The 12645-nt window shown below is 35.9% G+C and overlaps 1 protein-coding gene across 1 annotated transcript in view; it reads right to left on the bottom strand.

Annotated features, from left to right (window-relative positions):
* The window catches only part of Mcm3 (minichromosome maintenance 3), a 322450-nt gene that overhangs the window by 117328 nt on the left and 192477 nt on the right, over positions 1-12645 (bottom strand). The gene's annotated exons all lie outside the window — the stretch shown is intronic.

The following is a 12645-nucleotide window of genomic DNA, read 5'->3' as shown; positions in this document are numbered from 1 at the left end:
CACAAATAATTGACAAATACCGTAATTTACAGTTCACAATAAATGTTTCGAAAATTGTTTGGAACTCTTGTGGTAGTACATGTTTTTCTGAGGTCATCTTGACATTCTTTTATGAGAGTAGCATTATCCTTAATGCAAGCGATAGTCTCTTGTATTTACCTTTTCTTTGTCCCCACAAAGCAAAAGGGAGTGAGATCTGGAGACCTTGGTGGCCAATGAACGGGACCACCACGGCTGATCCATCATTCAGGGAAAGTTCGATTTAGATATTGTGTCACCTGATGGCTATAATGTGCAGGAGCTCCATCGTGCTGAAAGACCATACCAATCCTTGTATCCAAAGGAACATCCTCCAATAGTAGTGGAATTTTGCTTTGCAGAAATTGTAGATAAATGGACTCTGCAAGACAATTTGGTAACATAACAGGCCCAATCAAGTGATTGTCAATCATACTGCACCACACGTTTACATTAAAACAATATTGGAAATTTGTTTCTACAGTGATATGTGGATTTTCGTCAGATCACTAATGGCAGTTATGGGTGTTGTTAATACAGTCACAGGTGAAAGTAGCTTCATCAGTGATCAGAATTAATGGAATTAATCGGCGATTAGCATTTACCCCCAACAAAATTCCAATCGAATGCCTTCATCTCCTGGAAGGTGTTGCACCTGCTGTGAAATGAGTACAAACTTTGCTTACATAATATTTGCAATACTATTCTATGTGGAACACTGATACATGCAGAAATTCTCCATGTGCCTATAGTAAGACTATGTTCTACCAACTGAAGAATGTGTTCTACTTCATCCACATTTTGTTCATTTCACTTTCAAAAAAAATATGACTCCTGGGAACAGCACCAGTCTCATGCAGTTTGTTGTAAATGCTAATAAACACTCTTGAATCCTGAGGTTAGAAAACTGTTGACAGTATTCTCTCCAAGCAGCAACAGCACTTCCATTACAAAAAGTGTAAATGAGCATTATATCAGCATATGTAAAGATATGCAGCATTCTTAACAACACTTCTAACATGAAATTGTGTCAGGCTATAACTGCTTCTTGGTTACATCTGATTCAGAGAGCTGGGTGCTGGTCACTTGATCTACAGAGACCTGTGTATGCCAGTTTCAAACAGCTGTATCTGTGCATTCCTTTTTGACAATTGGACACATGTTCATATGAACTTCTTTACTCAGAATAATCAATACTATCACCTACCAGAATATTTATTATTCCTCCTGAAACACCCTGTACACTATAGCTAGGAAGCTGATACTTTCTGGTTGACTAAATTGTTCCTTAGACTCCTCTATCTATATGTTCACTGGACATCCACAGATGCCATATGGTCACTCTGATGCTCAGTGATGTGCCACACCAGGCCTTGCTATTTAGTCCTGTTGTTTGCTTTTCTGGAGACTTCAACTCTCTGAAGATTAGTTGCTCCACACACACACCATCCATCCATCTCATTGATGGTCTACCCTTCGTCTTTTTCCAGGAACTTTATCTTCTATTACTGTTCTGAGAAGAGAAGTCCTCCTTCAATCCTTTCAATGTGTCCAAAATATTTTAACTTTCTTTTGTCAATATCCTTAAGGAGCCTTAAAGTTTTACTGAACTTTTCTAACACCCATTCATTTGTACGCCTTTCAGTATATGATATCCTCAACAGCCTTCTGTAGCACCACATCTCAAAAGCAGATATCCTTTTCTTATCTGACTTCTTTAGGTTCCTAATAGCATCATATCGTTGATGTTCTAGGGTATAAACGTATTTTTTTTACTAGATATCAAGCCCTCTTAGTGCAATTTTAGGTAAAGTATCTAATTTAGCCATGTGGCCCAGTCACCAGAGTTGTTTCCAGTGCATTTTAATGATGATATTTTCTTGTGCTCTAGCAATGGAGCAGATTTTCCTTCGAACCTCGTCATTTGTTAAGCATGCCATGTATGGTATTTTCAAAAGTTTTCTGTAGCACTTCATCTCGAAGACTAATAGTCTTTTCTCATCTTCCTTTAGCAATGTCCAACTCTCACATCCTTATAATAAGATAGAGTTAACAAGGGTATTGATGAGATACCTTCCAAAGTTCCTACAACCTCTGAAGAGCAATAGCTGCTTTAGCAATGTGTGCTTTAATATAATGTTTAGACCAGCCATTTCTGTGTTGTATGCTTCCCAAATAGGTGAATATTTCTACTTACAATTTTTCATCATTAACTGAAATTTTCATAGGCTTATTGCCTGAAGACATTTTTTTTTTATTTGTGAATGCAGACTGTTAATCCATAATCATTACGTACCTTAGAAAATCTGGTCTGTTAATTCTTGCAACAGATGTTCATTCTCTGCTATTAGGTCAATGTCATCAGCAAATCTGAGCTTATTGATTTTTTTTTTGTCACCAGCTGTAATTCTGATACTGCTGTTTTCCAAGGCTAAGTTTATTATATATTCCAAATATAGTAGGTTAAAATGCATCAGTGAAAGTATGCAGCCTTGATGCACACTTCTTTCCATTTTGAAAGATTTGCTATAGTTATCATTGATTTCTATTAGCATTTCTGAGGAAGCAGAGAGTTTTAATTGGGCTAAAGTATTCTATCATGTAGTATTTTATTATCTATTCCATCTTGGTTCAGTATTCTCCACAATGCCTCATGCCATAATGAATCAAAGGCCTTCTGTATATCTATAAAATTATGACATAATAAAATACTATGTTCAATATATTTTTCCCCAATGAGATGTATAAATAAGTAATCTATTGTAATCTCGTTTTTATGGAATCCTCCTTGGTTCTAGAAAGTAAACTTTCTATTTTCTTCTCAATCCTAGAGTAAATCTTTAGAAAGATGTTGCTTAGATGACATTAAACTGATACTTCTATAATTGCTACATTTTGTATTATTCCCCTTTTTTTTTAATAGCAATAAGAATCAGAACAGAGGTGTACCAATTCTTAGGCCATGATTTATTGTTCCAGACATCTTGACAAATTTCAACACTGAATAAGAGGATAATAAAGCCATTTCACTCTGCTAGTCTTTCTCAGAACTCTCATATCTCTGACAATTGCTAAGTCAGCCCTCAGATCCATAAGTTAAAATAGGTTTCACCACTGTTTCATACACAGCTAGTTCAATGTTTTAACTAATTTCTCTCTTACTCCTTATAGAGACACTTGTAACATTAAATTAAGAATCATAAACACGTTAACACAAGAATATTTTAATGTTTGCCAAATATTTCAGTCTGAAACTAACAGACTATCCTCAGTGGCTTGATAGGAACAGTTTTTACAAGGTGGAATACAAAAAATTGATCTTTCAAAAGTAGAATGAGCTGCGTAATGTTACATTGCTAAGCATTAAAGAGAGATAAATTTCATCAGAGTGATGAATAAATTATAGGTATTAATTCACAGTTTCATATAACAATCTTAATTTATAAATTCAATTAAAGATAACATTAGACTAATGTAAGAGTTAAAAGTCTCAATTAAAAAAAAAAAAATTTTTTTTTAGTGTGTTATCCAGATTAAACTTTCCCATATTTTTGACAAGAATATACAGTCATTTCGATTCAAGTTAGGGCATTGAAGTAAGGCCTCAGCACTCTCTTTGAATAGGCGTTCGAATTTATAGCAACATCTGTGTAGAAGGCGAGTCTTGGACCAGAGAATGTTGTGGCTTGTCTCTATCCTGTGCAGCGCCAATCCAGACTTATCGGATTTGTTGTGAAGAATGTATGATTGATGTTCTTGCATTCTTTTTCTATAGAGCATCTGGTTTGTCCAAAGTACGACAGATTGCAGTTACAAGGAACTTGATATACACCAGGCAGAGACATAGTTGAGCGTTTATCTTTAGAAGAGGGGAAATAGATGGATATTTTGTTAATAAGGATATAAATGGCTGTTAAATCATATTTCTTCAGAATTCTTGAAATTGATTCCGAAATTCCGGAAATATGTGGAATTGGAACTCAATGTATTGATTCTTTGTCATTCTGGACTGAATTTTAGGAATTGAACAGATGTTGTGTAGTTTTTTCAGAGAAGCCATTTAATTTCATGTGATGTTTGATAGTTGAAAGTTCTTTCTGTAATTCATGGAGAGTTGAGCAATTAGTTCTAGTTCGTCAAATTAAACATTTTATAATTCCTGTTTTTTAATAAGGATGATGGGCAGATTGTTTGAGAATGTAATGTCCAGTAAAAGTGGGTTTTCTGTTAAACTGTTGTTATCAGAATACCTGAAGGTGAGCGGATGTCTAAAAAGGATAACTTGCTTTTTCAATCTCCATGGAATCTCAAGGAATTGATTTTGGCTAAAAAGGAAGGTAACGAATCTCTGTTGTGAGCCCACACTGAAAAGATGTCATCTATACATCTCACCCAAAAGGTTGGTTGAGGAATTATAGATGAAAACAGGATGTCTTCTAGATGTTCCAAATATATTGGCTAAAGCAGGTGAAAGTGGACTTCCCATGGCCATTCCTTCCACTTGGTTGTAGAATTTGTTTTGACACAAGAAATATCCAGAGTGCATCACGAAATCAAATAATTTTATGATATCTTGTGAGAAGATGTCAGCAAGTAGTTGTAAAGTCTCTTTGAGAGGTATATTAGTATATAGAGATTCTACATCGAAGTTCACCATAAGATCAGTAGGTTGTAATGAGATATTTTTTAATTTATTTAAGAAATCCGAAGGGTTTTTCAAAAAAGAGCATAATTTGCCTAATGTGATTTCAATAATTTCACTAAATAATGCGATAAGTAGGTGAGAATCAATACAGTCAAGTATAGGATGGAGAGGAATGTCTGTCTTGTGAATTTTAGATAGACCATAAAATCTAGGAGGTCTTGCAAAATGTGTTTTTAACCTTTCTATAGTGTCTGCATCTAAACTTATCACCTCTTCTAGAAGGGAATTTAATTTCTTCAGTTGCCTGTTGGTGGGTTCATGATCAAGTTCTTGGTATGTTGAGCAATCTTGAAGTAACAGAGAAATTTTTCTTCTGTAGTTCTATAAATTCGAACGCCTATTCAAAGACAGTGCCGAGTCCTTACTTCAATGCCCTAACTTGAATCAAAATGACTGTATATCCTTGTCAAAAATATGGGAGATAACACACTAAAATTTTTTTTTATTTTATTATTATTATTTTTTTAATTTTTAAATTGAGACCTTTAATTCTTACATTAGTCTAATGTAAGAATAAAAGGTCTCAATTTAAAAATTAAAAAAATTTTTAAATTGAGACCTTTAAATTAAGGTCTCAATTGAATAAATTAATGAATAAATTAAGATTGTTATATGAAACTGTGAATTAATACCTATAATTTATTCATCACTCTGATGAAATTTACCTCTCTTTAATGCTTAGCAATGTAACATCATGTGGCTCGTTCTACTTTTGAATGATCAATTTTTTGTATTCCACTTTGTAAAAGCTGTTTTTATCAAGCCATTGAGGATGGTCTGTTAGTTTCAGACTGAAATATTTGGCAAACATTAAAACATTCGTGTTTATAATTCTTAATTCTATTGTCATCATCATCATCATCATCAAATTCCTGCCATGTACCCTCAAGGGGTGTACAGGATATGACAGTACTACATGAAAAAATTACATCATTACTAACTTCCTATCTACAATTTTCCTCCAAATCAGTCTGTTACTTGTCAAGACTCCAACATTATCAGATCTTATATTTCTATCGTCTAAGGCGCTTTGTACCGTATTAATCCACCTAAATCTTGGTCTTCCTCTGGGTCGTTTTCCTGCCACCCTGGCAGAAAACACTTGTTTTGCTAATCTTTCCTCTCCCATTCTATTTAAGTGACCATACCATCTGAGATTAGCTCTGCTAACGCATTCCGGGATGCTGACAATGTCAAGTTCTTTCCTAATATCCTCATTTTTAATATGATATTGCCATTGATGCCATCTGTTAACGCCTCAAATCTTTCTTAGGACTCTCATATCTGCGGTCTCTAGTCTTTGGTCAAGTGTTTTACTTCTGACCCAGCTCTCAGATCCATAAGTTAAAATTGGTTTGAACACTGTCTTGTATACAGCTAATTTAGTGTTCAGACTAATTTCTTTCTTATTCCATATGAATTTATTCAATTGACTTCCCACCATACCAGCTTTGCTGATTCTGTTGTCTATTTCTATATTTAGTTTACCATCTTCAGTAAAAATTGTGCCTAAGTAGCTGAAATGTTTTACTTGTTCCACAGGTTCTCCATTCACAACACAGTTGACATTTTCAATGATTCTGCCTATTTTCATTGTCTTTGTCTTTTTATTGCTGACCTTCATACCATATCTATTACAACAGCTATTCAATTTAGTCAGAGAATCTTGCAGACTTGTAGCGGATTTATTTAGAAGTATAACATCATCCGCATAAAGCAAAGAGCTGACATTAACATCTCCAATTTTGATATCAGGTTTAATACCACATTCCTTCATAATGTGATCCATATAGATAATGAATAACAGAGGGGATAATGTACATCCTTGTCTCACACCAGATTTAACATTAAACCATCTTCCTGTACTTCCTTCAATTCTAACTGCTGACTCACAACTCAAATAAACACTAAGTATTGCTTGATATAATGCCCCATTGACACCATATAACTGCAGCGTATTGAATAGCTTCTCTCTTGGCACCTTGTCATATGCCTTTTCCAAATCGACAAAACTTAAATACAGATCTTTGTTATATTCCCATGCTTTCTCGACTATTTGTCGTAAAGTGAAGATCTGATCCTGACAGCCTCTATTTGGCCTGAATCCAGCTTGTTCTTCACCAAGCTTTTCTTCCACAATTCTTCTCAACCGTTTCTCAAGTATACTTGCATAGATCTTGCCAGGAACACTCAGTAGGGAAATACCTCTGTAATTCTCACATTCAGTTTTATTTCCCTTTTTATATATGGGTACTATGAGAGCTCTACTCCAATCATCGGGAATTCGTCCCTCTGTCCAGGCTTTCTGAACTATGCAGTGCAGCCACTGTAAGACTCTTATACCACCATACTTCAGCATTTCTGGTCGAATATCATCTACTCCTGCTGCCTTTCAACATTTCAAGCCTTTGATGGCTTTTTCTACTTCAAGTATGGATATGTATTCCTGACTGCATGCCTGGTCAGCGTTTTTTATCACTGTGCTGTCATCACTGCTTGTTTCATTTAGCAGTTTTTCAAAGTAATTACTCCATACTTCAAGGATATCTTTTTCTCCTGTTTTCATTTCACCTTTATCATCTCTAATTCCTTTTACAACACTCTTTCCTCCATTCCTAAGCTTCTTCAACAACCTCCAGAATATTTTGCCACCTTCTTGATATTTATTTTCTATATTCTTGCCAAAGTCCTCCCATGACTTTTGTTTAGCAAGTTTTACACACTGTTTAGCTTTCTTACATTTGTCTCTGTATTCTGTAAGAGTAAAAGCTGACTTATTTGCCAGGAACTTTTGATATGCTTTCTTCTTTTCCTTCACTGCCTCTTTAACTTCCTGTGTCCACCAGGGAGTTCTGATTTTTTTATCCTTGCACACAACCTCACCACATGCCTCTCTGGCAGAATCAATCAATGTTTCCTTCAGAGTTTGCCACTGAATCTCCAAGGTTTGATTCCTGTTCTCAAACTCTTTCATTTTCTTTTCAATAATATTTCTGTATTTTAGTCTACAGTTCACATCTGAGAGCTGCTCAACTTTTATTCGCTTTAAAACTTTCTTACATGTTATTCTTTTCAATATGAAATTCAATTTTATCCTGCTCAAGACTAAATAGTGATCACTTCCAATTTCAAATCCTCTGTACACTCTGGTGTCCTGCACCAAGGAGAAAACATCACTATCAACAATAACATAGTCAATGAGACTTTTCTTATTCCTAGCCTCTTCTCTCCATGTGAATTTGTGCACATTTTTATGTTGGAACATGGTGTTAGTAATAACCAGTCCATGTCCTGAGCAGAAATCCAACAGATATTTGCCATTATTATTAGCTTTGCTCTTTTCTCCAAATTTTCCCAAAATATTTTTGTATGTCTCACAATCATTTCCTACTCTGCTATTTAGATCCCCAACAAGGACCAACTTTTCCTTTTTCATCGTGTCAGTTGCTTTTTCTAAAGCCTCAAAAAATTCCTCCACTTCTACCTTAGTAGAACCTTCTGTGGGACCATAGGCACAAATAAGTCTCATTGTCCAGTTCCCCATTCTCATATTTGCCCACATTACTCTACTTGAGACTGACTGCCATTCAAGAAGATTAGCCTCGTATTTTGTGTTGAATACTATGGCTACTCCTTCTTTTCCTTGATTGTCATTGCCTGAATATAACATTTTGTATTTATTGCTCAGAAAGATCTCACCAGTTTTGGTCTTTTTTGTTTCAGTCACCCCTATTATGTCAATCTGGTACTTATCTAATTCCTCAGCTAGCTCCATTTCTTTGCCATTCAGGCTTCTTACGTTGATAGTACCGATCTTTAACTCTGGTGATGTTGAGTTGGGGTTTGTTTTCAGATTTGTTCCAGTAGCTGACTTTTCGCTGTTCGCCCTGGTTCCCTGGCGAAAACAACGGGGGCCTTGTTTAACCGGGCAACGCCCCAGCCGGCATGAAATTTTGTCATGTTGTACCATCATTCTATATTTTGGTTTAACCAATAAGAATACAATTTGGTCGGCTAAATCCCAAATTGCCAGCCCATCCTCGTCCGTTCAGTATCCAAGTAGATACCCAACAGGGTGCACCACGAGAAGGTGAGGATTGGACATTAGGTCAGAAGCCCTGGTCGGTTCTCTGCATTCCTTTAAAGGCTATGTGGAGGTCTCCTCTCAGTTATACAGCCTTGACCCTTAAGCACCCCCCTTGTCTATTTTCATATTTAGTTTGCCGTCTTTCCAAAAATTCTTACTAAATACCTGAAATGTATTACTTGTTCATCTAGAATGCAGGTAATGTTTTCAATGTTGTTGTCTGTTTTCAAATTTTTTTTTTTTGTTTTATTATTTTCATACAAAATTTAATGCAACAGTTATTCAATTTAGTTAGGGAATCCTGCAGATGTGCACTGGGTTAATGTAACAGTATAGCATCATCAGCATAAAATAAAGAGATGAGATTAACTTCTCCAATCTTGATATCAGATAAATGTCACTTTCTTTCATGTAATCCATATAGATGATGAATAACAGTGGAAATAATAATCATTATTATTAATAATATCCAAGACCTATATGGCATCAAGAACTCAAAGGAGGTTGTAGATCACCTACGCTATCTATCATATTTTCTATTACTCATTCACGCTGAATGCACTTGCTACTTTAACAGGCAAACTGTTCTATTCATTCGCTGCTCTACAAGAGCAAAATCTAACTCGCATGCCTTTAACTGCAAACTTAGCTTCTATTGAAGTGCCCTTCTCTCTCTCTCTCTCTCTCTACTGCCATATAATGAAAAATTGCATCAGTTGATAGTTTCTAACATCCTTTCAGAAGCTTATAGATTTCTATCATATCACCCTTCCTACTGTTTGCCAATGTCCGTAGTCCACATACTCTCTTATATGTCCTCATAATCTACAATCAATAATGCTGATATCATCTTTGTTACTCTTCTTTGCACCCTTTCTTCAGTCCCTTTTATCTGCTCCAAACCAATTCTACCAATAAGGAGTCCAAATGTGCAAATAGTAGTCCAGATGCAGTTCTAGCAAGACCTTGTAAAGTGGTAATATGACATTTATATGTCAATGCTTGTTTCAACATTGCAATTGTCCTCTGAGTTGTATTTGCAATTTTAACAATGTAATTTCTGAAGTTAAATTTCCTATACATCATAACTGTAAGATCCCTAGCCTGATCAGTTTCTTGTAGCATAATCCCAAGAATATAATATGGAACCAGGAAGTCTCAAACCAAAGTGCATAATATTACACTCACTAACACTGAGGGATGCTTAAGGGTCAAAGCTGTATAACTGAGAGGAGACCTCCACATAGCCTTTAAAGGAATGCGGAGAACCGACCAGGGCTTCTGACCTAATGTCCAATCCTCACCTTCTCGTGGTGCACCCTGTTGGGTATATACTTTGATACTGAACGAACGAGGATGGGCTGGCAATTTGGGATTTAGCTGACCAAATTGTATTCTTATTGGTTAAACCAAAATAAAAAAAATGATGGTACAACATGACAAAATTTCATGCCGGCTGGGGCGTTGCCCGGTTAAACAAGGCCCCCGTTGTTTTCACCAGGGAACCAGGGCGAACAGCGAAAAGTCAGCTACTGGAACAAATCTGAAAACAAACCCCAACTCAACATCACCAGAGTTAAAGATCGGTACTATCAACGTAAGAAGCCTGAATGGCAAAGAAATGGAGCTAGCTGAGGAATTAGATAAGTACCAGATCGACATAATAGGGGTGACTGAAACAAAAAAGACCAAAACTGGTGAGATCTTTCTGAGCAATAAATACAAAATGTTATATTCAGGCAATAACAATCACGGAAAAGAAGGAGTAGCCATAGTATTCAACACAAAATACGAGGCTAATCTTCTTCAATGGCAGTCAGTCTCAAGTAGAGTAATGTGGGCAAATATGAGAATGGGGAACTGGACAATGAGATTTATTTGTGCCTATGGTCCCACAGAAGGTTCTACTAAGGTAGAAGTGGAGGAATTTTTTGAGGCTTTAGAAAAAGCAACTGACACAATGAAAAAAGGAAAAGTTGGTCCTTGTTGGGGATCTAAATAGTAGAGTAGGAAATGATTGTGAGACATACAAAAATATTTTGGGAAAATTTGGAGAAAAGAGCAAAGCTAATAATAATGGCAAATATCTGTTGGATTTCTGCTCAGGACATGGACTGGTTATTACTAACACCATGTTCCAACATAAAAATGTGCACAAATTCACATGGAGAGAAGAGGCTAGGAATAAGAAAAGTCTCATTGACTATGTTATTGTTGATAGTGATGTTTTCTCCTGGTGCAGGACACCAGAGTGTACAGAGGATTTGAAATTGGAAGTGATCACTATTTAGTCTTGAGCAGGATAAACTTGAATTTCATATTGAAAAGAATAACATGTAAGAAAGTTTTAAAGTGAATAAAAGTTGAGCAGCTCTCAGATGTGAACTGTAGACTAAAATACAGAAATATTATTGAAAAGAAAATGAAAGAGTTTGAGAACAGGAATCAAACCTTGGAGATTCAGTGGGAAACTCTGAAGAAAACATTGATTGATTCTGCCAGAGAGGCATGTGGTGAGGTTGTGTGCAAAGATAAAAAAATCAGAACTCCCTGGTGGACACAGGAAGTTAAAGAGGCAGTGAAGGAAAAGAAGAAAGCATATCAAAAGTTCCTGGCAAATAAGTCAGCTTTTACTCTTACAGAATACAGAGACAAATGTAAGAAAGCTAAACAGTGTGTAAAACTAGCTAAACAAAAGTCATGGGAGGACTTTGGCAAGAATATACAAAATAAATATCAAGAAGGTGGCAAAATATTCTGGAGGTTGTTGAAGAAGCTTAGGAATGGAGGAAAGAGTGCAGTAAAAGGAATTAGAGATGATAAAGGTGAAATGAAAACAGGAGAAAAAGATATCCTTGAAGTATGGAGTAATTACTTTGAAAAACTGCTAAATGAAACAAGCAGTGATGACAGCACAGTGATAAAAAACACTGACCAGGCATGCAGTCAGGAAAACATATCCATACTTGAAGTAGAAAAAGCCATCAAAGGCTTGAAATGTGGAAAGGCAGCAGGAGTAGATAATATTCGACCAGAAATGCTGAAGTATGGTGGTATAAGAGTCTTACAGTGGCTGCACTGCATAGTTCAGAAAGCCTGGACAGAGGGACGAATTCCTGATGATTGGAGTAGAGTTCTCATAGTACCCATATATAAAAAGGGAAATAAAACTGAATGTGAGAATTACAGAGGTATTTCCCTACTGAGTGTTCCTGGCAAGATCTATGCAAGTATACTTGAGAAACGGTTGAGAAGAATTGTGGAAGAAAAGCTTGGTGAAGAACAAGCTGGATTCAGGCCAAATAGAGGCTGTCAGGATCAGATCTTCACTTTACGACAAATAGTCGAGAAAGCATGGGAATATAACAAAGATCTCTATTTAAGTTTTTGTCGATTTGGAAAAGGCATATGACAAGGTGCCAAGAGAGAAGCTATTCAATATGCTGCAGTTATATGGTGTCAATGGGGCATTATATCAAGCAATACTTAGTCTTTATTTGAGTTGTGAGTCAGCAGTTAGAATTGAAGGAAGTACAGGAAGATGGTTTAATTTTAAATCTGGTGTGAGACAAGGATGTACATTATCCCCTCTGTTATTCATTATCTATATGGATCACATTATGAAGGAATGTGGTATTAAACCTGATATCAAAATTGGAGATGTTAATGTCAGCTCTTTGCTTTATGCGGATGATGTTATACTTCTAAATAAATCCGCTACAAGTCTGCAAGATTCTCTGACTAAATTGAATAGCTGTTGTAATAGATATGGTATGAAGGTCAGCAATAAAAAGACAAAGACAATGAAAATAGGCAGAATCATTGAAAATGTTAA

This window comes from Typopeltis vanoorti, chromosome 5 (genome assembly GCF_054136105.1).
Source record: "Typopeltis vanoorti isolate ZY-2024b chromosome 5, IOZ_Tvanoo_1.0, whole genome shotgun sequence".
In the NCBI taxonomy this organism is placed as follows: domain Eukaryota; kingdom Metazoa; phylum Arthropoda; class Arachnida; order Uropygi; family Thelyphonidae; genus Typopeltis; species Typopeltis vanoorti.
This window is presented reverse-complemented; position numbering and strand designations above follow the sequence as displayed.